Source organism: Cervus canadensis, chromosome 9 (assembly GCF_019320065.1).
Source record: "Cervus canadensis isolate Bull #8, Minnesota chromosome 9, ASM1932006v1, whole genome shotgun sequence".
Lineage (NCBI taxonomy): Eukaryota > Metazoa > Chordata > Mammalia > Artiodactyla > Cervidae > Cervus > Cervus canadensis.
In genome coordinates, this window is record NC_057394.1 from 48,212,944 (window position 1) to 48,240,278 (window position 27,335).

At 37.7% G+C, this 27,335-nt stretch overlaps 1 pseudogene; it reads left to right on the top strand.

The window, feature by feature from the left end:
• Positions 1 to 24,460: 24,460 nt before the first annotated feature.
• Positions 24,461 to 26,920, top strand: LOC122447265 (annotated as a pseudogene).
• The last annotated feature ends 415 nt before the right edge of the window (positions 26,921 to 27,335 follow it).

Consider the following 27,335-nt stretch of genomic DNA (forward strand, 5'->3'; position numbering starts at 1 on the left):
GATTAACTATGAACAGAGGTTTGTGCATTGTATAGGAGACAGGGATCAAGACCATCCCCAAGAAAAAGAAATGAAAAAAAGTAAAATGTCTGCCTGAAGAGGCCTTACAAATAGCTGTGAAAAGAAGAGAAGCAAAAAGCAAAGGAGAAAAGGAAAGACATACCCATTTGAATGCAGAGTTCCAAAGAATAGCAAGGAGAGATAAGAAAGCCTTCCTCAGCAATCAATGAAAAGAAATAGAGGAAAGAAAAATAGAATGGGAAAAACTAGAGCTCCCTTCAAGAAAATTAGAGAAACCAAGGGAACATTTCATGCAAAGAGGGGCTCAATAAAGAACAGAAATGGTATGGACCTAACAGAAGCAGAAGATAATAAGATAGTGGCAAGAATACACAGACAAACTGTACAAAAAAGATCACCACGACCCAGATAATCATGATGGTGTGATCACCATCACTGTTTTCCACCATGGGAAAACAGTGGAAACAGTGGCTGACTTTATTTATTTATTTATTTATTTATTTTTGGCTTCAAAATCACTGCAGATGGTGATTTCAGCCATGAAATTAAAAGACACTTACTCCTTGGAAGGAAAGTTATGACCAACATGGGCAGTATTTTGAAAAGCAGAGACATTACTTTGCCAATAAAGGTCTGTCATCAAGGCTATGGTTTTTCTGATGGTCATGTATGGATGTGAGGGTTGGACTATAAAGAAAACTGAGTGCTAAAGAATTGATGCTTTTAAACCATGGTTTTGGAGAAGGCTCTTGAGAGCCACTTGGACAGCAAGGATATCCAACCAGTCCATCCTAAAGGAGATCAGTCCTGGGTGTTCATTGGAAGGACTGATGCTAAAGCTGAAACTCCAATACTTTGGCCACCTGATGCGAAGAGCTAACTCATTTGTAAAGACCCTGATTCTGGGAAATATTGAAGGTAGGAAGAAAGAAGGGGATGACAGAGGATGAGATGTTTGGATGGCATCACCAGCTCAACGGGCTTGAGTTTGGGTAGACTCCTGGAGTTGGCAATGGACAGGTAGGCCTGACGTGCTGTAGTCCGTGGGTTCGCAAAGAGTTGGACATGACTGAGCAACTAAACTGAACTTAACTGAGAGTGTGCCTAGGACAGAGAGAAAAGAGATGTAAGTGATGATATCAGATGTGATAGGAGTTAAATCTTTGAAAAAACTTTAGGCCCACTGTAAAACTCATGGTAAATCTAGATCTTGGAGAAAGCCTGTCAGACATAACTACTAACAATAGCTCCTCTTCACTCATTGCTCAGTAAATGCAGGATCAGTCCTGTTAAGTTTCAGGAATGGAAGTATGATTTGGACTGTAAGGAATGACATTTCATTAAATCCTATACATCTGAAATGAGTGAATTACTGAAATTTCTATTGTTAATAATGTTATTAAAACAATAAAATGAAATGTATATGTGACATTTTATAAACAGTCAAGGACAGTGGCATTTAAGTTGATTTTGGTCAAAAGATTCTACAAAGCAGTACTATAGCATTCAAAAGATTTATCAAAATAAAAATATATATTCCAAACATTACTGTCAAGTTTTTCACTTCATAAATATTTTTGTGTCTAAAACGCAATACACAGATGCTAAGTGAACTTGGCTTTTAAATTTATGCTTCAGAGCATAAATTTCTTCATTATCTAATGCTGAAGCATCCAAGGAGATTTTGGTTAGTTCTGTATTCAAATTATTATAAATTTCTTGTAAGTTTTACACAAAATGAAGCCATTTACGCTATATAGTTCATATGTAGATTTACTCTTTGATATAATTCTTTACTGTAGCTTGCACTTAATCTTAACTACATTATCAATCCTTCTTGAGTTACTTTTATTCATTAATTATGCATTTAAATAGAATGAAATAATGCTTCTTTTAGGAAATTTTATTACATCAAATGAAAGGATCTTATTAATAACCATAAATTCAACATTAAATGAAAATATATTACTCAGATTTATTTTTCAGCGAGTATTGTGAATCTACATTAGTTGATTTTCCACTCTGGTCAGATTTCCCCCAGTTTTTCCAATAATCAACAAAATGCAAATAGTATGTATTCAGTATCCCTAGTCTTAATAGTTTTATTCAGATTTGACTATCATTATTTGAGGATATAAATATGAATCACTTTATCATCATTTCTTCTAGATTCAAATTTCATATAAGTTTGAAGTAGGAAAGGGTAATACTGCTAAAAAGATTTCCTGATTCTCTTCAATACTATTTCTCTTTTGAATCATGGTGTTTTCCAAGTAAACATAAGTTATTCTTCCAATTCCCTGTTATTTCAGTTCTGGAAATTCTTTTCTCTTATGATCTTTTCTTCCACCATACCTCAGCCTCTCACTTCCACGGTCATTGCTGAGACCTTGATTTCCAGCAATTCAACACACACTCCATAATGCCAATATTATGTGTTCCATTCTCTGACCAACTTTTGCTTTTTGATCTTTTTGTTTTTAACTTTCAGGTGCCCTGAATCCATCAATCTTTCCATGTCACCTGGACCACTGATAAGACCATGTTTTTATCTTCTAAACTTCAAATATGGATTCCACTCTTACTTTATATTTCATTTGCAATCACTATAATCCCTCCTTCCTAAAAACCTTGACATCACTTGTCCATCTCCTGGTCTGTTGTAGAACCACGGTGATGGTTAGATGTAACTCACTATTTTTGCACTACCCTCATTTAGCTGAGTGAGCAACAGCAGGACTTTGCTGCTGGTAGGCAGTTATGTTTTAAGCTCCTTACTCATTTGTTCACTCCTTCAGATGACTATTTTACATGGTTTTCTTTTTCCTGAAACCTCCAATACGTCTCAGCTGATCTGCCTCCTCAAGTGATGGCATTACTATCTACATAACTGAAGAAAATTAATTTGAAGAAATCCTCTAGAAATCACCAAAATTCATTCACCCACCTCACATCTTCATTCAGAAGTTTTATCTTCCTACTTTCTCCTATCTAAAGATAGTTCTCTATTTATAAATAGGATCCTGTCTCTTGTCACCTATTTGATGATATCTGTCTATAATCCTTCCCTCTTTCCTACATCATGCCATTTAAATTTTCTATTGGTACACTAACTTTCCCATCTGCATAGAAATAACTCTTTATTTCTCCCATTTTGCAGTCTGATTTTTGCTTCTTTCTCTATCAATTACTACCTTATTCCTTTATTCCCCTTTAGGTAAACCATTTCAAAAGAGTTGCCTTTGTTCACTTGTTAAAAACCACAGCACTGAGTCCTTTAGCTAAAGGCACTTATGTCTACCATGTTGCTGAACATACCTTCAATTTTCAGTGCTTAGCTTTGGTCACCAAGATTTGACACAATTGATTCCTTATCCCCATTTTGCACTTTCTTTTCTTGACTTTCATGACACCATAACCTTGGTTTCCCTCCTACTACACTGGCCACTCATTCTCAATCTTTCCTGATAGTTCTTATTTTCCTCCCAAATGTCTTCAATTTAAAATGTTCCAGGAATCAGATTTTGACTCTCCCTCTCTTTTTTTTTTTTTTCCAATAGCTATAACATTTTGCAATCTTATGCACTCTCCTGATTTTTATTACCTGTTAAATTTCCAGCTCAGAACCCTTTCATGGACTCCAGATTCATAGGTATATTACATTGCCTGTTTGGCATCTCCACCTGGATGACTAATAGAAATTTCAATCTTTGCAAGTCTAAAATTGAATATCTGGTCTTCCCCACCCCACCCAAGCATACTGTTCCCACAGCCTCCCTTTCTCAATCAATGACACTTGCACCAATACAACTGTTAGGCCAAAAAGAAAAAAAGAACAGAAAATCACAGAATCATGCTTGACATCGCTTATTCCCCTATATCAGGGAATCCTGTGGTCTCTACTTTCAAAGTATATTCAGAATCTGACTAATTCTTCCCAATTCCCCCATTCCAGTATCTCTGTGGTTGGAGCAACCAACATTTCTAGCCTGGATGTCTGCAATAGCCTCCTAACAGATTTCCCAACTTCTAGCCTTGACGCCTGAGAATTCACCCCTTTACATAATCTCTCCTTAGTCCATTTAAAATGCAATTCTGATCACATTACTACTCTGTCCAAAACTGCCCAGTGATCCTCACTTCACAAAAGCAAAACCTGCAAGACACTATAATGTGCTACCTGACTTCCCCCAGTTACATCTCTTAATACAGTCCTGATGGTTTCTATTCGGCTCACTCTACTTCAACACAGTAGCCTTCTTTCTATGTGGTTGAAGTAGAGTGACCAGGCACTTTGTTGTAGGCAATATATACCACAAACCTTCTGTCCCAAATGCTTTTCCTGAAAATATCTGCATGGTTCACATTTGAGTTTACACAAACGTTACCATGTCACTAGTACTCCTTTAACGTGTGTAGTTAAAATCCCAATGTGTATAATCTCTGTTCATCTCAATCCCCTTGCCCTTCTCTACATGTTTGCCCTTGTATCCTTTATCACATTCTAACTTATTATTTGCCTTTAAATTATGCCTTTTGTGTAATTTCTATTTTCGCTATTAAGTGTTGGCAGGAAAACAGCAATAATTTATTTATTAATGTATCCCAAGGACACATGTTTCTTGAATCAGGAGAAGCAATTATTTCAACTAAATGAAATAAAAAGACCTAAGTTCCAGAAAAGCATCAAGAGGTTTTTTAGTTCTTCTTCACCTTCTGCCGCAAGGGAGATGTCATCTGCATATCTGAGGTTATTGGTATCTCTCCCGGCAATCTTAACTCATGATGTACTCTACATATAAGTTAAATAAGCAGGGTGACAATATGCAACCTTGACGTGCTCCTTTTCCTATTTAGAACCAATCTGTTGTTCCATGTCCAGTTCTAACTGTTGCTTCCTGACCTGCATACAGATTTCTCAAGAGGCAGGTTAAGTGGTCTGGTATTCCCGTCTCTCAGAATTTTCCAGTTTATTGTGATCCACATAGTCAAAGGCTTTGGCATAGTCAATAAAGCAGAAATAGATGTTTTTCTGGGATTCTCTTGCTTTTTCGATGATCCAGCGGATGTTGGCAATTTGATCTCTGGTTCCCCTTGCTAACTATAAGTTGTTTTTTGTTTTTTGTTTTCTATGTCTGTGACACGTTTCCATTTTGGAAATAGGCTCATTGTTTTACATTTTTTTAAAGATTCCAAACTTGATTTTTTAAACAGACATGATACTTGACCTATATTAGTCTTTCTTTTTCTGATTTTGTCTGATTTCACTCAGTATAACAATTACTAGGTCTATCCATGTCACTGCAAATAGTACTATTTTGTTCTTTTAATGGCTGAGTAATATTCCATCATGTATATATATATATCACATATCTTTTATCAACTCTCTGTTGATGGACACTGATTTTGTTTCCATGTCCTGGCTATTGTAAGTAGGACTGAAATAAATTTGAGATGCTTGTGTCTTTTTGAAGTATGGATTTCTCCAGATATACGCCCAGGAGTGGGATTGCTGTATCATATATTACCTCTATTTTTAGTTTGCTTGCTTGTTTGTTTTTATTAAATCTTTATACTGTTCTCCACAGTGGCTGTACCAGTGTACATTTCTAACAACAGTGTAAGTGGGTTCCCTTTTCTCTACATTCTCTCCAGCATTTGTTTGTAGATTATTTATGAAAGCCATTCTAATTGGTGTGAGATAATACCTCATTATACTTTTGTTTTGATTTGGATTTTTCTTATAGTCATGTTAAGAATATTTTGATTGCCTCCTGGACATCTGTATATCTTCTTTAGAGGAATGTTTATTTAGATCTACCCATTAAAAAAAAAATTGAGCTGCGTGAATCATTTGTATATTTTAGAGACTAATCCTTTGTTCATCACTTCATTTTCAAATATTTCCCCCATTCTGTGTATTTTCTTTTCATTCTTGGGGTGGATTCTTTTGCTATTCAAAAGGTTTTAAACTTAATTAGGTTTCATTTGTTTTTATTTTCACTTTTCTAGAAAGTGAATCAAAAAAGATCTTGCTGGAATATATGTCAGAGAATGTTCTCTCTATGTTTTCCTCTAATAGTTTTATTATATCTGGCCTTACACTTAGCTCTTTAATGCATTTTGAGTTTACTTTTGTGCATCATGTTAGGAAATGTTCTAATTCCATTCTTTAATATGTGGCTGTCTTGTTTTTCCTAGAAACTCTTATTTAAGAAGCTATGTTTTTAAAATTGCATATTCCTGCCTTTTTTGTCATAGATTAGATGCAGGAGCTTATCTTTGGACTGTCTAACCTGTTCTACTGATTTATATTTCTGTTTTTGTGCCAGTACCATAATTTTTTGATGATTGTAACTCTGTAATATAGCCAGAAGTCAAGGAATCTGAGTCCCTCCAGCTCCATTTTCCTTTCTCAAGATTGATTTGGATATTCAGGATCTCTTGTGTTTTCATTCAAATTATAAATATTTTGCTCTAATTTGTGAAAAATGCCCATGGTAATTTGATAAGGATGGTATTGAATTTGTAGATTATTTTGGATTATATAGTCATTTTGACAATATTGATTATTCCAGTCCAAGAACGTGGCCTCGCTCTTCATCTGTTTATATCATTGTTGATTTCTTTCATCATTATCTTTAAGTTTTCTGAGAACAGATTCTTTTGCTTCTTTATATAGCTTAGGTTCTAAGTATTCTTTTTGATGTGATGGTAAATGGGATTATCTCCTTAATTTCTCTTTCTGCTCTTTCATTTATAGTGTATAAGAATGTAAGTTATTTCTGTGTGTTAATTTTGTATCCTGAAACATTACCAAAATAATTGATGAGCTCTAGTAATTTTCTGGTAGCCTATTTAAAAATTTCTATATATAATATCATGTCATATGCAGTTTTACTTTTTCTTTTTCAATTTGGGTACTTTTATTTCTTTTTTGTCACTGATGACATGACTATGACTCTCAAAACAATGTTGAATAAAAGTGCTATGAGTGGACATCCTTGGCTTGTTCCTGATCTTAGGGTCTTATGATTCTTTGAATTTCTGTAGTATTCATTGCAACTACTCCTTTTTTTATTTTTAATTTTACTGATTTGAGTGTCCTATCTTATTTTCTTGACAAGTCTAGCTAAAGTCTTTCCATTCTTGTTTATCTTCTCAAAGAACTAACTTTTAGTTTCATTGATCTTTGTTGCTGTTTTTTTTTTTTTTCAATTCTAGTCTGATATGATTCCTTTCCCTCTACTAATTTTAACTTTTGTTTGTTCTTATTTTTCTAGTTGCTTCAGGTGTAAGGTATAAGGTTGTTTCTTTGACTATTTTTTTTCCCTGGAGGTGAGATTATATGGGTAAAATCTCCCCTCTTAGAACAATTTTCCTGTATCCTATAGACTTTGGATCACTGTATTTGCTTGTTGGCTTGTTTGTTTTGCCTCTAGGTAGTTTTTTATTTCCTCTTTGATTTCTTCAGTGATCCATCGGCTGTTTAGTAACATATTGTGCAGTCTCCATGTGTTTGTGTGTTTTACAGTTTTTAAAAATTTATTTCTAATCTCATATCATTTTGGGAAGAAAATATATAATTTCAATTTTCTTAAATATAGGAAGGCTTTATTTGTGACCTAAAATGTGATCTATCCTAGAAAATGCTCCTTGTACACTTGAAAAGAAAATATATTCTGCTGCTTTCAAATGGAATATATCATAGATGTCAACTAATTGTCTCTCATCTAATGCTTCATTTAAGGCTTATTTCCTTTTATTTTTTTCTAGATGATCAGTTCACCATATGGGTGTTGTTGTTGTTGTTCAGTCATCTAGTCATATCTGTCTCTCTGTGATTCCACGGTTTGCTGTATGCCAGGCCTCCCTGTCCCTCACCATCTCCCAGAGCTTGCCCAAGTTCATGGCCATTTTATCAGTGATACAATCCAGTTATCTAATCCTCTGACACCCTCTTCCCATTCTGCCCTCAGTATTTCCCAGCATCAGGGACTTTTCCAATGAGTTGGATGTCTGCATCAGATGAACAAAATACTGGAACTTCAGCTTTAGCATCAGTCTTTCCAATGAGCATTCAGGGTTGATTTCCTTTAAGATTGAGTGGTTTGATCTTTTTGCTGTTCAAGGGACTCTAGGATTCTTTTCCAATTTGCAGTGGAAGTGATGAATAGATTTAAGGGATTAGGTCTAGTAAACAATGTGCCTGAAGAACTATGGACAGAGTTGCATAATATTGTACAGGAGGCAGTGAGACAGAGCCATCCCATTGAAAAAGAAAAGCAAGAAGGCAAAGTGGTTATTTGAGGAGGCTTTACAGATAGCTAAATAAAGAAAAAAAAAAACTAAGGGAGAAGGGAAAGGTACACCTAACTAAATGCAGAGTTCCAAAGAATAGCAAGATGAGACAAGAAGGCCTTCTTCAACAAACAAGACATAAAAGTAGAGGAAACCAACAGAAGGGGAAATACTAGAGATCTCTTCAGAAAAACTGGAAATATCAAGGGAGCATTTCACCCAAAGATGGGCACAATAAATGGTAGAGACCTAGTAGAAGCAGAAGAGATCAAGAAGAGATAGGAAAAATACACAGGATTATACAAAAATGATCTTAATGAACAGGATAACCACAATGATGTGGTCAGTCACACAGAGCCAGATATTCTGGAGTGTGAAGTAAAGTAAGCCTTAGGAAGTACTGCTGTCAATAAAGCTGGTGGGTGTGATGGAATTCCAGGAGAGCTATTCAAAACCCTAAAGATGATGTTTTCAAAGTGTTGCACTCAATATGTTAGCAAATCTGGAAGACCCAGCAGTGGCTATAGGACTGGAAAAGGTCAATCTTTATCCCAATTCCTAAAAGGGGCAGTACTAAAGAATGTCCAAACCACTGGACAATTGCACTCTTCTCCCATGCTAGTAAGGTCACGCTTAAAATATTGTATGACAGGCTTCAGCATTACGTGAACCAAGAAATTCCAGAAGTCCAAGATAGGTTTAGAAAAGGCAGAGGAACCAGAGAACAAATTGCCAACACTACCTGAGCATAGAGAAAGTAAGGGAATTCCAGAAAAACATCCACCTCTATTTCCTCGACTACACTAAAGCCTTTGACTGTTTGGATAACAAATTATGGAAAGCTCTTAAAGAGACGAGGATACTGGACCATCTTACTTGTCTCCTGAGAAACCTGTATGTGGGTCAAGAAGCAACAGTTAGAACTCTGTATGGAACAACTCACTGGTTCAGCTGTCCTGACCCAATCAGCTGCTGTGTCTGTGCCACCTATCCCTGTGGGGGCGAAGGTGAGAGTCCATCTGCCTGCCTCAAAGTGACCAGCCCCTCTCTTGGTACACTAGCATGGGGGTTGCAAGATTGAGAAAACAGTATGGCAGATTTGTCTGTGTCTTTAACTTATACACTGAGCACATCATGAGAAATGCTGGGCTGAATGAGTTACAAGCTGGAATCAAGAAAGACAGGAGAAACAACAACCTCAGATATGCAGATAACACTCTAATGGCAGAAAGCAAAAAGGAACAAAAGAACCTCTTGGTGAGGGTGAAAGAGGAAAGTGAAAAAGCCGGTTTAAAAATAAATATTAAAATAAACTTTGATCATGGCATCTGGCCCCATTACTTCATGGCAAATAAAAGGGGAAAATGTGGAAGCAGTGACAGATTTCCTGTCCTGGCCCAGTCGGCCACTGTGTCCATGTCACTTATCCTTGTGGGAGCGAAGTTGAGATTATGTCTGCCTGCCTCAAAGCAACAAACTTGTGTCCCTAGTCCCACTCTCCATACACCAGCATGGGGGCTGCAGAAGGGGATGCCCCCTCAGTTCTCCAAGTGGCACTGCACCCCTCCTGGACAAAGCCTGGGCCTTTGGTGTCCTCCCAGGGGGCAGAATGAGTCAGTTGCCTGGTGATAGCCTCCCCCCTTCCTCACTTTTTGCAGGAGGCCTGGCATTCAGGGCTCCTTGAGTTCTCTTGGGGCTTCCCTGGTGACACAGATAGTAAAGGATCAGCCTGCAATGTAGGAGTCCCAGGTTTGATCCTTGGGTTGGGAAGATACCCTGGAGAAGAGAATGGTAACCCAATCCAGTATTCTTACCTGGAGAATTCCATGGAGAGAGGAGCCTGGTGGCTACAGTCCATGCAGCCATAAAGAGTGGGACTCCACTGAGGGACTAGCACTTTCAATTTCATCCCTATATAGTCTACATGGATTTAATATTTTTTGTTGTGGTAATGGCAGACTGCACAAGATTTTAGGCAGGGCCTCTCCTTAGCTCTGTGGTTTTCACTGCCCTGCCAGAGGTGGGATCTGTTCCATATGTGTTGAAGTAAAAGACCACATATCTGTTTCTTAGTTATTTCTGACATGTGGTGAGAGTCAGGTGGGACTGGAGCACTCCCAGTGAAAGGGAAGCCACTGAGCTGTGGAACTCAGCTCATACCAAAGATGTATGAGAAGGTGCTCTGGGAAGCAGAGCACCTGGGAAGGTGCTCTGTTGTATCACCTGTTCCCATTATACAAACTCTCAGATTACACCATTGCTGGCACTGCTCTTGGTGCCATCTTCACTGTGGATATACTGGCAAATGGCCTTGTTGTATTTTGGATATTGTATCACCAAGCCACCAGCAAAAATTCACCAAAGTAAGGTCCCAGGATTGCAATAATGGACCTGGACCTGCTGTGAGTGCTATGAGGACAGCTAAGACTGTAGCCTGGATTACCACTCACATGACTGTGCCCATAAAGTTTCAGTTCAGTTCAGTCACAGAATCATGTTAGACTCTTTGTGACCCCATGGACTGCAGCACATCAAGCTTCCCTGTCCATCACCAAATCCCGGACCTTACTCAAACTCATGTGCTTCGAGTAGGTGATTCCATCCAACCATCTCATCCTCTGTTGTCCCCTTCTCCTTCTGCCTTCAATCTTCTGCAGCAACAGGGTCTTTTCCAATGAGTCAGTTCGTCACATCAGGTGGCCAACGTATTGAAGTTTCAACTTCACCATCAGTCCTTCCAATGAATATTCAGGGCCGCTTTCCTTTAGAATGGACTGGTTGGATCTCCTTGCAGTCCAAGGGACTCTCAAGAGTCTTCTCCAACACCACAGCTCAAAAGCATCAATTCTTCTGTACTCAGTTTTCTTTATAATCCAACTCTCACATCCAAACATGACTACTGGAAAAATCATAAATTTGACTAGACAGACATTTGTTGGCAAAGTGATGTCTCTCCTTTTTAATATGCAACCTAGGTTGGTCATAATTTTTCTTCAAAGGATCAAGCCTCTTTTAATTTCATGGCTGCAGTCACCATCGGCAGTGATTTTGGAGCACCCCCCCCACCCAAATAAATAAATAAATAAAGTCTGTCACTGTTTCCATTGTTTCCCCACCTACTTGCCATGAAGTGGTGGGACCAGATACCATGATCTTAGTTTTCTGAATGTTGAGTTTTAAGCCAACTTTTTCACTCACCTTTCACTTTCAAGAGGCCCTTTCGTTCATCTTCGCTTTCTGCCATAGGGTTGGTGTCATCTACATATCTGAGGCTATTTATATTTCTCTTGGCAATCTTGATTCCAGTTTGTGCTTCATCCAGCTTGGTATTTTGCATGATGTACTCTGCATATAAGTTGAATAAGCAGGGTGACAATATATAGCCTTGATATACTCCTTTCCCGATTTGGAACCAGTCTTTTGTTTCATGTCCAATTCTAACTGTTGCTTCTTGACCTGCATACAGATTCCTCAGGGGACAGGTCAGGTGGCCTGGCATTCCCATCTCTTTAAGAATTTTCCACAGTTTTCTTTTGGAAAGTCAAATGGTTTGGCATAGTCAATAAATCGAAAGTAGATGTTTTTCTGGAACTCTCTTGCTTTTTGATGATCCAGCCCATAAATTTTACAGCTGCTAAATCTAGGTCAGCCTCAGCCATACAAGAACTCACCTTTTCAGAAGTTCTGTAGGCACTGAGTCTACAAAGCCAGATTTGAGGGTGTCAATTTGACCATCTGCAAAGAGAAATGTCATTCTTCCTTATTTCCATGGCCTCATGGGCCTCAGTTTTGTTTTCAGTCCCACCTTTGTGTGTGGATTACCCACAGAGGTCTCCTCCCAAGGCTGTCCTGGAGCACATGTGTCTGCCCTGTGATGAGGGGGCATAGAGATATTTATAACCACTTTATTTATAATTACTAAAACATGGAGCAAGCCAAGATATGGTTGGATGGCATCACCGATTCAATGGACATGAGTTTGAGAAAACTCCAGGAGATAGTGAAGGACATGGCATATCTTTGGCATGCTGCAGTCCAAGTGGTCACAAAGAGGTGGACACGAATGAGCAACTGAACAACCACACTTTTTTTTTCTTTTATGTTTTATTAGATTGTGTCTTTCAAAAAATCAGTCCATTACTAACATGCGAACATATGTTGTTCATAATACTCCTTTACTGTTTTGTCCAAGTGAAGTGTAGTGATAGACCACTTTAACTTCTCATATTAATAATTATGTTTTCTCTCATCTTGGTTAGTTAGTATAGAGGCTTACAATTTTACAGATCTTTTTAGAGAACCATTTTTATCTATGATTTTTAAATTGAGTTATAATTCTTAATTTCATTGATTTCTCCTCTAATTACTATTATTTATCCTGCCTTCTGTAGATTGAACTTGATCTTCTTTTAGTCTATAAATTTTGCAATCTGAGAAGGAAGGAGAGTAGATTATCTTATGATTTCTTGATTCTGCTATTTTGTTCAAATAAATTAGAAAAATATTAAGGTAGATGGGCATCTTCAAGTTGTCCAAAAGGAAAAAAAAAAAAATAAGTTTGACAGTTTTATTAAAACTAAACAGAGACAATTAATTTGACTAGTTGAAAGTTCCCATTATATATGATTATATTTATTCAAATGAATACATTATTTTGTTAAACATATGAACTTAGTGCTGAAGAACAAGGATAGCAAATCTGATTCAATCTTTTGCTCTTAAATAAAAATCTACTTCCTCCTAACTAACAGTATAATGGGGGTTTCCCTGGTGGCTTAGCTGGTGAAGAATCTGCCTGCAATGGAGGAGACCTGGGTTCGATCCCTGGGTTGGAATGATTCTCTGGAGAGGGGAATAGCTACCGACTCCAGAATTCTGGCCTGGAGAATTCCAAGGACTCTATAATCCATGGGATGGCCAAGAGTCAGACACAACTGAGTGGCTTTCACTTTCATGTCTCAGTGGCAAAGAATCTGCCTGCCAATGCAGGAGACACAGGTTCAATACTGGGTCTAAGAAGACTCTCCATACTGTTGAAAAATTAATTATGTAAGCCACAAGTATTGAGCCTGTTCTCTAGAGACTGGGAACCACAACTATTGAGCCTTCATGCCAGGACTGAAACTGCTGTGCCCTAGAGCCTGTGCTCTGCAATAAGAGAAGCCATAACGATAAGAAGCCTGCACACTGCAAGGAAGAACAACCCCCATGCACTGCAACTAGAATGAAGCCTGGTTCAGTGAGGATCCAGCATAGACAAAAATAAATGAATAAATAAAAATTTTAAAAAATAATATAATAAGAACGTCAAGCATTGGTCAAATAACATTAAAATACTCATAAAATTACTGTGTTGAATCTTTCCAGTGGTTTACTATCAGTGGCTAACACAGTATGAAGTACATAGAAAGTACTCAATAAATATAGGCTGAATAAATTAGTTAGCAAATAAAAGTGTCATGTGAGTCATCTGATTTTGTAAGAGTACATAACAGGAATAAATTATTTTCAAAATTAACATGGGTGGTTCAAGAAAGCTTTCTATGTGCAATGATGCTCAAAGTCTGAGAAATGAAGTAGGATAAGAAGTGAGAGACATTAGATAGAAAATTCTACATCCTGTGGATGGAGAGAACATAGCCATAAGTTCTGCAAAATGGTCAATACACCCCAAGAACACAAAACAGGGTATTACTGAGCATGAAAATGATGAAATGGAAAGTAGGAAAAAATCTATCTTGAATTGTCTATATAGTGTTAGATATTTTTCTATGTTTATACTTGTCATTAGACATACAGACTAGTTTCAAATAATAACAGGAAATGACTGCAATTTTCATATTGCATTTGAAAATTTTCATTTTCAAATCATAATTTCTTGGTAATATAATATGCAAGTTTTAATGTAATATATCTTTCCTGTCATGACAGAAATAGAATCAAGGGAATATATATGTCCCATCAATGAAATTGGAGACAAAGGTGAAAATAAGATATGAAGTGATTATAAGGAAATGAAAAAGCTGATTATGACCCATTGTGGAAATGACCACAAGCTCTTATTTTAGTTAGTTGCAATATGTTATATTGAGCTGGCATAAAACATTAAATTGTCAAATCAGAATTTCAGAAATTAGGCAACTTTTTAGAATATCAAGCTTTACTCCTAAGCTCAAAGATATGTATAATAAAAGGTATAGGGAAAGGAAAAGATATTGAGATATGTGATGTGGTTTCCTAGGATCTTTTTTTTTTTTTCCCTTCATATTAGACACATGCTTATTGTCCCTGAGTAGCAGATGCACTCTCTATGTGAGGTTGACATGTCATTTCATACAGTAGAGATCATTTAAGTTTTGAAACACTTCTGTGTTATATCCCAGATGGTCAACTAACTTATGTGACATTTGTCAGGTCCACCCACAGCAGGAGTACCACAGATGTCCTATATTTGTTATGCCTGAGTTAGAAGTAGAAGGGCTTAGATATTCATCCAGCCACACTGTCCCAACATCTATTCCTGTAAATTTAAAAATTATTTTCCATTTTCCTTACTGAGAATCAAACTCTCCCTAAACCAATCTTGCATCTGGAGTCTTAATAACATTAACTGCTCTATTTAGCCCACTTTCCAACAAGTTGAGGTCTGTTGAATTTCTCCTAACAAAATACTATTAAGAAGTAGTGTTGTCAACACCCAAATCTTGTCATTTCCTAGAAGTTTCTGTTGATACTACTCCTGTCTTCCCTTCACCCCATTTAGGCTCAACAGATTAGATTCCCTGAGAAGTTCCTGCAGCAAATCAAGTCAAACTTATGCTTCCCATGCATTTTGGTCATTGCTTTGGGGGGAATCTCTTGCCTTAGAGTCCCAGTTTATGACCATAATTATTTTTCTAGCTCTTATACTTCCTTTATGATTGTTCCACTTTCAGAATTTCCTGACTAGGAATTTTCAGTTTAGAGTGTAGTCTTAATAAAGTATCTTTCTCTTTCCAAAATGATAGTAATTTTGATATATGGACCAGTCAATTTAAACAAAAACTGTAGAATTACTGAGTAATACATAAGTTAGAATGGCAGAAATGATATTTGATTTACACTTTACACTGCTTACTCAGAAATAGGAGAAATCAATTTTATCTCAAAGAATACTGAGAAAAACTCATATGCAAGACAATGTTCTATGTTCTGTGAATAACAGAAAAAAATGAAAATACATGATTTCTATGTTGATACTCTGAAAATAAGAATTGTAACTACTCAAGTTCTATATTTGCATTCTTTCTTTAGAAAGATAAATAAATATAATCTGTTGATATTTTTAGATAATTTCTGATATAGCAATATCATAAAATGATTTGTTAAACAATATATTTCAAACACCATTTTTCATAGACAAAAGAGGTGTTACTACAATGTGGATATTTCTACTACAAACTTATTAAGATTAAATTGAAGATCACTATAAAATAACTAAAACGAAAAAAATAAAAATAAATAAAAAATAAATAAAATAACTAAAACTAGACACAGTCAAATATAATGTACTAAAATTCTGTGTGCTCACTTTCTTAAAAATAGAAACTTTCATATTTTTCATAGAGCATTGTATTTTTTGAGTTTGTCTGAATAAATTCAGAAACACTTGATGATTCATTCCCTCTAAGCAGGGAAGCTCCTGTATCCAGGGAAACCAGTCTGGGTTGCCAGGACCTAAAGTTAAGACAGGAGAAACCCTGCTGCCTGGAATGTAAGGAAGCAATCTGCTAGCCTTCTCTTTTAGTCAAGGATTATCTGTGCCTGTGATGCCTCCTGACCAATCTGGACACCCACCTATGCCCCAGTCATGTTTGTTATCTACAACCTTACTGTCCATAGTCACAGTCCACCTCACCCGTGGAGATGATAGTCATGATCAAAAGCAAACATTTTCAAATCTGTACCGGTGTCCATGGCTCCACTTGCCAGCAAGAAAACAACAGAAGGAACAGCAGTTATCTCCTGAATCACACTGAGAAACTTCTAAGATCTTCACTTAGCAGCTGCTTTCTCAGAGTCACTGAGCCAAAAGCACTGCCTGTGTTTAGTATAGTGTGAGAACACAAGTTCTAGAATCAGAATGACTATTCTGAAGTCTTGGCATTGCCATTTGCCACCTGTCAATATTTTAGTGAATTACTTAACCATGTTGATGTTCTATAATCTTATTCAATAAATAAGGGTAAATATAGAGGCTGATTTAGAAATGTAGGGTGGATTAAATAAGACAATGTATCTAACAGGCTTATTATAATGTGGGAATGAAATCATAGCTACTTAGTAATGACATCTGATAGTATTTTTTGTGGTATGTTTATCCCTTTTCTTCTTTGACTTCTAGTGTATAGAAAAATGTACATGTACATAGCTAGTTATATTGCAGAATGTGATGTATATTTTCATTATATTATGCAAATCTTAGGTGTGAGATTCACACTCTCTGCTGTGTCTACAGAAGCAAAACAGCAAGATAACTGAATCCTTAGAACAAGTTTCAAATCTGTTACCATAGTGTTAGGATGAAGCTGTGGGCTTGATTCCCTCACTAGCCTTGGTAGTAAAGAGGGAAATTAATGCTTTGTCCTTTATGCTTAATTCCTGCCTGGTCTTGATTGCCTAGCTCATAACTTGGGTAAGAATCTGTACCTATTCCTGACTGAGAGAAGACTGAACAGAGAGGATATGACTTCTTGGAAACTTCCTGATTTCCATCCATCCTTGAAGAAAGAAGAATGAAAGAGAGGAATGAAGTGTTTTAAATGATAATTGACATCTAATAAAGTGACCCCACTATACCTCTATTAAGTTTTGACCCAGTGGATGCCAGACTGTGAAACAACCACTCCTTAATACAGGAGATGATAGAAAGCTCCCTTCCAATGTTCTCTGCATAGAGAAAGATTTCCTTTCTTAGATAGACCAAGTAGTTTCTAGAATGAATAAGCATAAGCCTCTTCTTTCCTATAATTATACATTAGATAGATAAATTGATAAATAGATTGTTTTCATTATCATAATCTTATCATTATAATTCTTATATTGTAATTACTTACCTGATTAACTGTGACTCTTTCTCATTTTGATCTTTCATTTCAGGACAATTCTGAAAACAACAAACAAACAAAAAATACACAGAATTTCAACTATCACAGCAAAAGAATGAGAAAAACTAGAGTCATTGGTGGCCAAAGTTCTTTCCTCAATTTTCTATGAAGCATTCTATGATTGGCATCAACATGGACCTTGCAGGCACAATGCAGTCCTGTCAACCATCTTGTGTCCACTGTCAGGACACAAGTGTCAACCTGTCACTCTCCTTGTGTCCACAGTCAGGACAAGTCTACCAAGTTTTCCTCTTACAAACCATTCCTTTTCCTGTTCATTACTGCCAGTTTAAATTGTTGGCCTAAAAATAAATAGACTATCAATTACTTCTGCAAAAATTGACTTATCCAAGATCAGTAGAGAATTGCAGTTCAAGGTCTGCAACCGTGGTGAGCCTTGAGCAAATTCCCAGCAAAGCAAGGAAAGAGAACTCTTTATAGTGGAGAAAATGAAGTTGGGAAGACTATTTTAAAAAGTCTAAATTTTTCATTGGTAGGGCCATTGCCAGGAAAAAATAGGAGTCTTTTTTTCTTCTTGTGGGGTCCTGCTATCTTTGCAGGGTATAAGAGTTTTTCTCTTTGGTCTCCTGACTCTATGTAATTGAAGTTTCTTACTTTTTTGTAAAGTAAAAGCACATCCAAATAATAAACAAGCTCTTATTATTTATATTTAGCAAAGTAAATTGTGCTAGAAATTGGTGAAAGGTGGCATAAATTGCAAAATGAAAATTTATTTTATATTAAGAAGTATCTAATTAAAATATGCTAATTAAAACATCACTCAAATCTTCTAATCAATTCAGAGGTTAAAATTAAGGTTTTAATGTAAGTCCATCTTTATTTAGTTCACTCGCTCAGTCATGTTTGACTCATTGTGATCCCATGGAATGCAGCACTCCAGACTTCTATGTCCGTGCAAATTCCCAGTGCTTACTCAAATTCAACATCAATTGAGTCAATGATGGAATCCAAACATTTCATCCTCTGTTGTCCCCTTCTCCTGTCTTCAATTTTTTCCCAGCATCAGGATATGATGAGTCAGTTCTTCCCATAAGGTGGCCAAAGGATTGGAGCGTCAGCTTCAGCATCAGCCTTTTCAATGAATATTTAGGACTGATTTCCTTTAGGATTGAGTGGTTTGATCTCCTTGGAATCGAAGGGACTCTCAAGAGTGCTCTCCAACACCACAGTTCTGAAGTAAAAATTTTTCGGTGCTCAGTTTTATTTAAAGTTCTACTAACACATGAATATGTGACTACTGGAAAAAAATATAACTGACTAGAACCTTTGTCAGCAAAGTAATGTTTCTGCTTTTTAATATGCTGTGTAGGTTTGTCATAGCTTTTCTTCAAAGGAACAAGTGTTTTTTTGTTTGTTTGTTTGTTTTTGTTTTTTTTTTAATTTCAAGGTTGCAGTCATCATCTGCAGTGATTTTGGAGTCTAAGAAAATAAAGTCTCTCACTGTTTCTGTTATTTCCCAATCTATTTGCCATGAAATGATGGGACTGGATGCCATGATTTTAGTTTCTGAATGTTGAGTTTTAAGCCAACATTTTCACTCTCCTCTTTCGCTTTCATCAAGAGGAGATTTAGTTCTTCTTTGCTTTCTTCCATAAGGTTGGTGTCATCTGAATATATAAGGTTATTGATATTTCTCCCAGCAATCTTGATTCCAGCTTGTGTTTCATCCAGCCCATAATTTTGCAGGATGTACTCAGAATATAAGATAAATAAACAGGGTGACAATATACAACCTTGATGTATGCCTTTCCCAATTTGGAAACTGTCCGTTGTTCCATGTCTGATTCTAACTTTTACCTCTTGACCAACATACAGATTTCTCAGGAGAAATCTGGTGTTGTGTTCCCACCTCTTGAAGAATTTTCCACAGTTTGTTGTGATCCACCAAAGTCAAAGGCTTTGGTGTAGTCAATAAATCAAAAGTAGATTTTTTTTTTTCTAAAACTGTTGCTTTTTTGATGATCCAATGGATGTTGGTAATTTGATCTCTGATTTCTCTGCATTTTGAAAATCAGCTTGAACATTTTGAAATTCTCAGTTCATGAAATGTTGAAGCTTAACTTGGAGAATTTTGAGCATTACTTTGCCAGTGTGTGAGATGAGTACAATTGTGTGGTCATTTGAACATTCTTTGCCATTGCCTTTCTTTGGGCTTTGAATGAAAACCTACCTTTTCCAGTCCTGTGGCCACTGCTGAGTTTTCCAAATTGCTGGCCTATTGAGTGCAGCACTTTCACAGTATCATCTTTTAGGATTTGAAATAGCTCAACTGGAATTTCAACGCCTTCGCTAGTTTGTTGGCCCTGATGCTTCCTGAGGCCCACTTGACTTCTCATTCCAGGATGTCAGGTTCTAGGTAAGAGAGCACACCATCGTGGTTATATTGGTCCTGAAGATTTCTTCTGTATAGTTCTTCTGTGTATTCCTGCTACCTCTTCTTAATACCCCCTGCTTTTTTTAGGTCCATATCATTTCTGTCCTTGTATGTACCCATCTTTGCATGAAATGCTTCTTTTGTATCTCTAATTTTCTGGAAGGAAATTCTAGTCTTTCCCATCTATTGTTTTCCTTTATTTCTTTGTATTGAAAATTGAGGAGGGCTTTCTTATCTCTCCTTGCTATACTTTGTAATTATGCATTCAGATGGGTATAGCTTTCCTTTTATCCTTTGCCTTTAGCTTCTCTTCTTTTCTCAGCTATTTGTAAGGCCTCCTCAGACAAACAACTTGTCTTTTTGAATTTCTTTTTCTTGGGGATGGTTTTGATCACTGCCTCCTGTACAATGACATGAAACTCTGTCCATAGTTCTTCAGGCACTCTGCCTATCAGATCTAATCCCTTTAATCTATTTGTCACTTACTCTGTATAATCATAAGGGATTTGATTTAGATCATACCTGAATGGTCTACTGGTTTTCCCTACTTTCTTCAATTTAGGTCTGAAATGTGCAATAAAGAGTTCATAATCTGAGCCGCAGTCCACTTCTGGTCTTATTTTTGATTGTATAGAGTTTCTCCATTTTTGGCTGCAAAGGATATAATCAATCTGATTTTGATATTGACCATCTCGTGATGTCCATGTGTAGAGTTACTCTTGTGTTTTTGGAAGTGGGTGTTTGCTATGATCAGTGTGTTCTCTTGGCAAAACTGTTAGCCTTTGCCCTGCTTCATTCTGTAGTCCAAGACCAAATTTGACTGATACTCCAGGTATCTCTTGACTTCCTACTTTTGCATTCCAGCCTCCTATAATGAAAAGGGCATCTTTTGGGGGTGTTAATTTTAGAATGTCTTCCAGGTCTTCATAGAGCTCTTCAACTTCAACTTCTGCATTAGTCATTGAGGCACAGACTTGGATTAGTGTGATATTGAATAGTTTGCCTTGGAAATAAACAAAAATCATTCTGCTGTTTTTGAGATTGCACCCAAGTGATGAAACACAGCCCCATGAATCAACAGAAAATTGGTTTAAAGATTTACTGAGTATGGCCCTGCCCATCAGAACAAGACCCAGTTTCCCCAACAGTCAGTTTTTCCCATCAGGAATATTCCATAAGCCTCTTATCAGAGGGCAGACAGAATGAAAACCACAATCATAGAATGTTAATAAAACTGATCACATGGACCACAGCTTTTTCTAACTCAATGAAACTATGAGGCATGTCATGTAGTCCCACCCAAGATGGACAGGTCATGGTGGAGAGTTCTGACGAAATGTGGTACACTGGAGACTGGAATGACATACCACTTCAGTATGCTTGCCTTGAGAACCCCGTGAACAGTATGAAAAGGCAAAAAGATATGACACTGAAAGATGAACTCCTTAAGTTTGTAGGTGCTCAATATGCTTTTGGAGAAGAGTGGAGAAATAACTTCAGAAAGAATGAAGAGACAGAACCAAAGCAAAAACAATGTCCAGATGTGGATGTGAATGGTGATGGAAGTTAAGTCTGATGCCCTAAAGAACAACATTGCATAGGAACCTGTAGTGTTAGGTTCATGAATCTTTGAATTAATGAAATACATCATATATTTTATGTAATACATATAGTTATATCTGGCTGTGCATATCATTATTACTAAATGAATATAAATTAATATTAGTCCCCCATAATTAAGTAATACAAACATTAATTGAGCACACTGCTGCTGCTGCTGCTGCAGCTAAGTCGCTTCAGTCATGTCCGACTCTGCAACCCATAGACAGAAGCCCACCAGGCTTCCCCATCCCTGGGATTCTCCAGACAAGAACACTGGAGTGGGTTGTCATTTCCTTCTCCAATGCATGAAAGTGAAAAGTGAAAGTGAAGTCGCTCAGTCGTGTCTGACTCTGAGCAACCCCATGGACTGCAATCTACCAGGCTCCTCTGTCCAGGGGATTTTCCAGACAAGAGTACTGGAGTGGGGTGCCATTGCCTTCTCCAAGCACACTACTAACCAACTACTGTACATTTTTCAGAATGAATAGCAACATGTCTGTATAAATTATTTTTGTAGGAATCATTCTCATATTTGGGGAAACATTTTAATAAAATGACAGTCTGAACAAAATCAAGAGCATTTGCTTCATGACATTATGGTAGTTCATGCAGTGCAGGAGTTGTTGGAAACATGGAAGAATATAAAAGATATAAAGGAGGTTAAGAAAAAAAGCACAATTTCTTCCAACAATGAATTTTCTGAATTTAAATACTTGATTGCAAAATGCACTGACCTTAAAAGTAGCAAATATTCTGTTACAGTGTTGGCTGCAAGCATTTTCTGTGCTGTTTTGTTCTCCAATTTTGGTGAAAGGAGGTGAATTATTAATCTTATTGCTAAGAAGCAGAATTGGCTATTAGTTTCCAAATTTTGTTATGGTTAGTAAAGTTAAATGAGAACTTGCATATGTACAAGTTGGGTTTAGAAAAGGCAGAGGAATCAAAGATCAAATTGAAAACATCTGTTGAATCATAGAGAAAGCAAGGGAATGCCAGAGAAATATCTATTTCTGTTTCATTGACTACAGGAAGACTTTGTGTAGATCAAAACAAACTGTGGAAAAGTATTAAAGAAACAGGAATACCAGATCACTTTATCTGCCTCCTGAGAAGCCTGTATGTTGGTCAAGAGCAACAGTTAGGACAGGACATGGAATAAGAGACTGGTTCAATTTGGGAAAAGAGCATATAAAGACTGTATATTGTCACCCTGTTCATTTAACTTATACGCAGAGTTCAGTTCAGTTCAGTTGTTCAGTCATGCCCAACTCTTTGTGACCCAGCATGTCAGGCTTCCCTGTTCATCACCAACTCCCAGAACTTGCTCACACTCATCTCAAACATATGCAGAGTGCATCATGAGAAATGACGGGCTAGATGAACCACAGGCTGAAATCAAGATTGCCAAAAGAAAAGTCAACCACCTCAGATATGAAGCTAATACCATCCTAGTGGCAGAAAGTGAGGAGGAACTAAAGAGCCTTTTGATGAAAGTGAAATAGGAGAGTGATAAAGTTGGCTTAAAACTCAACATTACAAAAAAAAAAAAAAAAAAAAAACCCACTAAGATCATGGGATCTTGTCCCATCACTTCATGGCAAATAGAAGAAGAAAAAGTGGAAGTAGTAATAAATTTTATTTTCTTGGGCTGCAAAATCACTGCTGATGGTAGTGCATAAAAGATGCTTGCTCCTTGGAAGATAAAGCTATGGCAAACCTAGACAGCATATTATAAAACAGAGATAGCACTTTACCAACAAATTTCCCATCTAGTCAAAGCCATGACTTTTCCAGTAGTCACGTATGGATGTGAGAGTTGGACCATAAAGAAGGCTGAGCACCAAAGAATTGATGTTTTTGAAATTGTACTAGAGAAGATTCTTGAGGATTCCTTCAATTTCAAGATCAAATCAATAAATCCTAAAGGAAATCAACCCTGAATATACATTGGAAAGACTGATGAGGCTGAAGCTGAAGCGTCAATACTTTTGTCACCTGACATGAAGAGCCAAGTCATTGGAAAAGACCCTGCTTCTGGGAAAAACTGATGGCCAAGGAAAAGAGTGAAAGGTTATTGCTGAGCAATAAGACGCCGGGATTCTTGGCCTCCGGAGGAGACGAATTCAATCTGGGGCCAGAGACAAGGCTGGATCGCTCAGAGCTTTTGTGTAATAAAGTTTTATTAAAGTATAAAGGAGATAGAGAACGCTTCTGACAAAGGCATCAGAAGGGGGCAGAAAGAGTGTCCCCCTCCTAGCCTTTAGCTGTAAGTTATATAGTCACTCACAGTCTGTTAATGAAAAGAAAGGAATGTCTTAGAATTTAGAATGGCACCAGATAATTCATCCCTGGCCATAAAACAATTGACTTGAATCTTGTAGAAGGGCAGATTACCAACAAATAGTTTCATTTACATAGACTAGGGGAACAATATCTGAGTAAGTAGGTTAGGCCATTTGGCAGAATTTAGAGTCTGGGGTAAATGCATAGCACATTAACATAGCTTAAGACAAACATTTCCATAAGAAAAAGAAATGTATTGGTTAACTCAAGGTTTGAGAATAGTTAGCTTCAGGTGAAACCAGGTGTCAGGGCAACACAACATTTTAAGAGAAACCTCCTTTTAAATTTGTATAGAGAAGGAAAAAAATATCACTGGTTTGTTTCCTCCTGCCACTTAAGAGAGAGGAAAAATGCCTGACACTTGTAGCCTATTTCCTCTGTTTGGAGACCCCTGGCCTTCCTGCCTGTTACCCTCTCAAGAGGATGGCAGAGGATGAGATGGTTAAATAGTATCACCAACTCAATGAATATAAATTTGATCAAAGTCCAGGAAGACAGTGAAGGACAGTGGAGCCTGGCATGCTACAGTCCATGGGGTCACAAAGAGTCACAGGTAACAACAACAAGAACAAGTTTAGAGTACACTCTTATTTACTCACATTTTGCTATCTTATGTTTTTATTAAAAAATATTGTTTGGGCTTGGCCTGAGGATGGCAGCTGAGTCGGGTAGAAGAGCAAGCTCCTTGGGTTCAGGCCGGGGCCCCAAGCAGGTGGCACTGGAGTGGCTCTTTATGAGTCCAAGGCATTTTACTCCTGTTGGGGAGCTCTAGACAATCACCACATCTATTTCTGTCTTCTTGCACAGTTCTCTCTGCTGGCACCATGCCTCTCTGATTCTGAGGTCATAAATAAGGTTCATCTTAAATCATGTTGTAAACAGTGATGTTAATGAACATTTAACAAGTAAGACTAATCTATGATAAAAGTATTGAAGAGTTGCTTCCTGAGAAATGACAGTTTATAAAGAACAAATTTTTCTCACAAGCTGTTTCCTATTCAGAGATGATTTTCCAGGTTCGTAAACCTGCAGGCAGTATATTACTTAGTAGATAGACAATGCACAACAAACCAGTTTCAATACCTGTGGAAGGAAAATGGTCACCATAGATGCTGTACTAAGGAATGTGCAGAGCATACAAATATGGACCCATTATCATGCCTGAGGAGAACCTCCAGCAACGCAGAGTCCACTCTGGGGATAAGTGCCCCTGTGGAGCCGTGGATGTGCCAAGTCAAGAGGGAGTCCAGGATGAAGATTTTGTTCTTTATGTAGGTGCTCTGGTTACTTAGAGGTGCCATCATGAGAACATCATTTCTTATTCAGCGTATTGTCAGCAGGAAACACAAAGTGGACAGGCCAATAGCAGGGTATGTTAACTTGTGTCCAAATATGATCTCTACTCAGCCTCGGGAGCTTCTTGGAGTGCTGTCCATAGTGAAACATGAGATTATTCATGCTCTGGGTGTGAGACTGTCAAGATTAGCACCATGACAGGCGCCCTGAACTAGGAGTAAGTTTCAGTTTCTCCTGAGGGTAGGGTAATTATCTGCCCTCAACAGGCCACCAGAGACCAGCTAATCAGTACGCACCCAGTAAACCTCCGAGAAGGTCCCCTGGAAAGTCCCGCGCATGCGAAAGTTTGTACCAATAAAATTGCTTTGCAAACATGTAACCAATCCTCTTGCGCCCACTGAAATCAAACACCTTATAAATGTGCGTGGAAACCGGGGCTCGGGGCTCTCTGACTTTGCACCACTGCGTTGGTTGCAGCAGGGGCCCAGACTCGAGTCTGCAATAAATTTCCCTTCCTTTGCGTGCTGCATTGTCCTGGAGGTCTTCTCTTTTCCTGCTGGGGGATTCAGACAGCGGGCATAACGCTGGGTTTCTCTGCTGGGCTATTCTACCACGATAAAGATGGAAATCCTCTAACTTCAAAATTTGCAGATGGTCTCCCACTTTTTAACTATAGTCTTGGATTATCTCAACGGAGTGATAAAGTAGTTCCAAAAGTGGAGAGATTATGGGATATTTATGATAATAAGCGAATTCTTCACACTATCTTATAGTAATGTATCGTGTTGTCAGTGAAGCACAGAAACAACTGTCAAATTCTGGAGGGAATGGAGCTTGAAAATCATGGTGGTATGGACACTGAGCTTAACCACTGGGAAAAGTGATTTTTAGAAAATCAAGCAATGACTTGTTCTCATACTCAGAACCGAGTTTTCTCTCGAATCACTCTGGTTTTAATGGATGACATTGGCTGGTATAAAGTTAATTACAGAAGAGCTGAGAAATTACACAGGGACCGAGGAGTGGGCTGTGACAGTGTCAGGAAGAGCTGTAAATTCTGGATTGACCAGCAGTAACAGGAGAGACAGATGCTGAACCCTTACTGTAACATACTCAGAAGTAATCTATTGCAATTAACTTGCAGGCAGGACCAGAAAGCAGTTGCAGTGTATAATTTGCAGAAGTTTCTGAAGCCTCTGGCATAGGAGTACCAGTGCTTTGATGAACTCACTGGAGTACCTGCACACGATCTGCCTTACTATGGTGGTTCAGTAGAAACTGCTGACTACCGCCCTTTCAGTAAGGAATTCAGTTTTTATTTAAGTGGTGAATATCAGTGCAGGTCAGATTGTAGAGTACTGGAAAATCAACCAGACCTTTAAAAAAAAACTACGATGCTGAAATCTATGGACCTCATTCAGTTTGTCTAATTCAGAAATTAGCTTGTGTCATGGAAAAGTGTGAAAAGAAGCCAAGTTACTTGGACTGGGGTCATGGATGCTATCAGGTTTCTTGTTCTCTACAAGGTCTGAAGGTTTGGGTTCAGGATATTTCATATGTGTGTAGTTGGGCCAGGCAGGTCCTCCCTGTCAATATTCAGATGAACGGCTGGATTCACCATGGAAATCTGCTCTGCCCAGTCTGTTGGGACTTCTGTGAACTCTGTCCCCCTGAGACAGATTCTCCAGCTGCTAACCTGACTCAAGCACTACCCACCCTGGATCTCTGTTCCCATTCCCCTAGCCTGGTGGTCACCCTCTGGCTTCTGCTAGGCAATCTATTTCCTCTGTTGGCTGGATTTTTACTGTGCATATGACACTAGAAATGGAAAAGTGAATTCTCAAGACATTTCTTTGTGTCATGTGCCTCTGAACAAAGCACAAAACCTTGGTGAGTGCCAGCCTATGCAGATGGCAGAAGTGGCATTCCTGACTTTGGCTTGACCACAGTCAGATCTTGAAGCAGAGCTTCACAGCAGTCATTCCTCATCAGAAACCCAACACCCTCAAAGTTTAGAGAAGGAGGAGGAATTCCAAATCACCAAGTCTCTACTTTTCAGTATACATAACCATCTTGAAGTTTTCTTTTGAAGGTAGGATAATAGATGAAAATTTGGGGGATTACATACCTCAGCATTTTCATTAACCTAAAGTAATGGGAAAGTTCATTACTGCTGCAATAATTTAAATAACAGCTAATCATTACAAGATTATAAGTTGTGAACTCTGTCC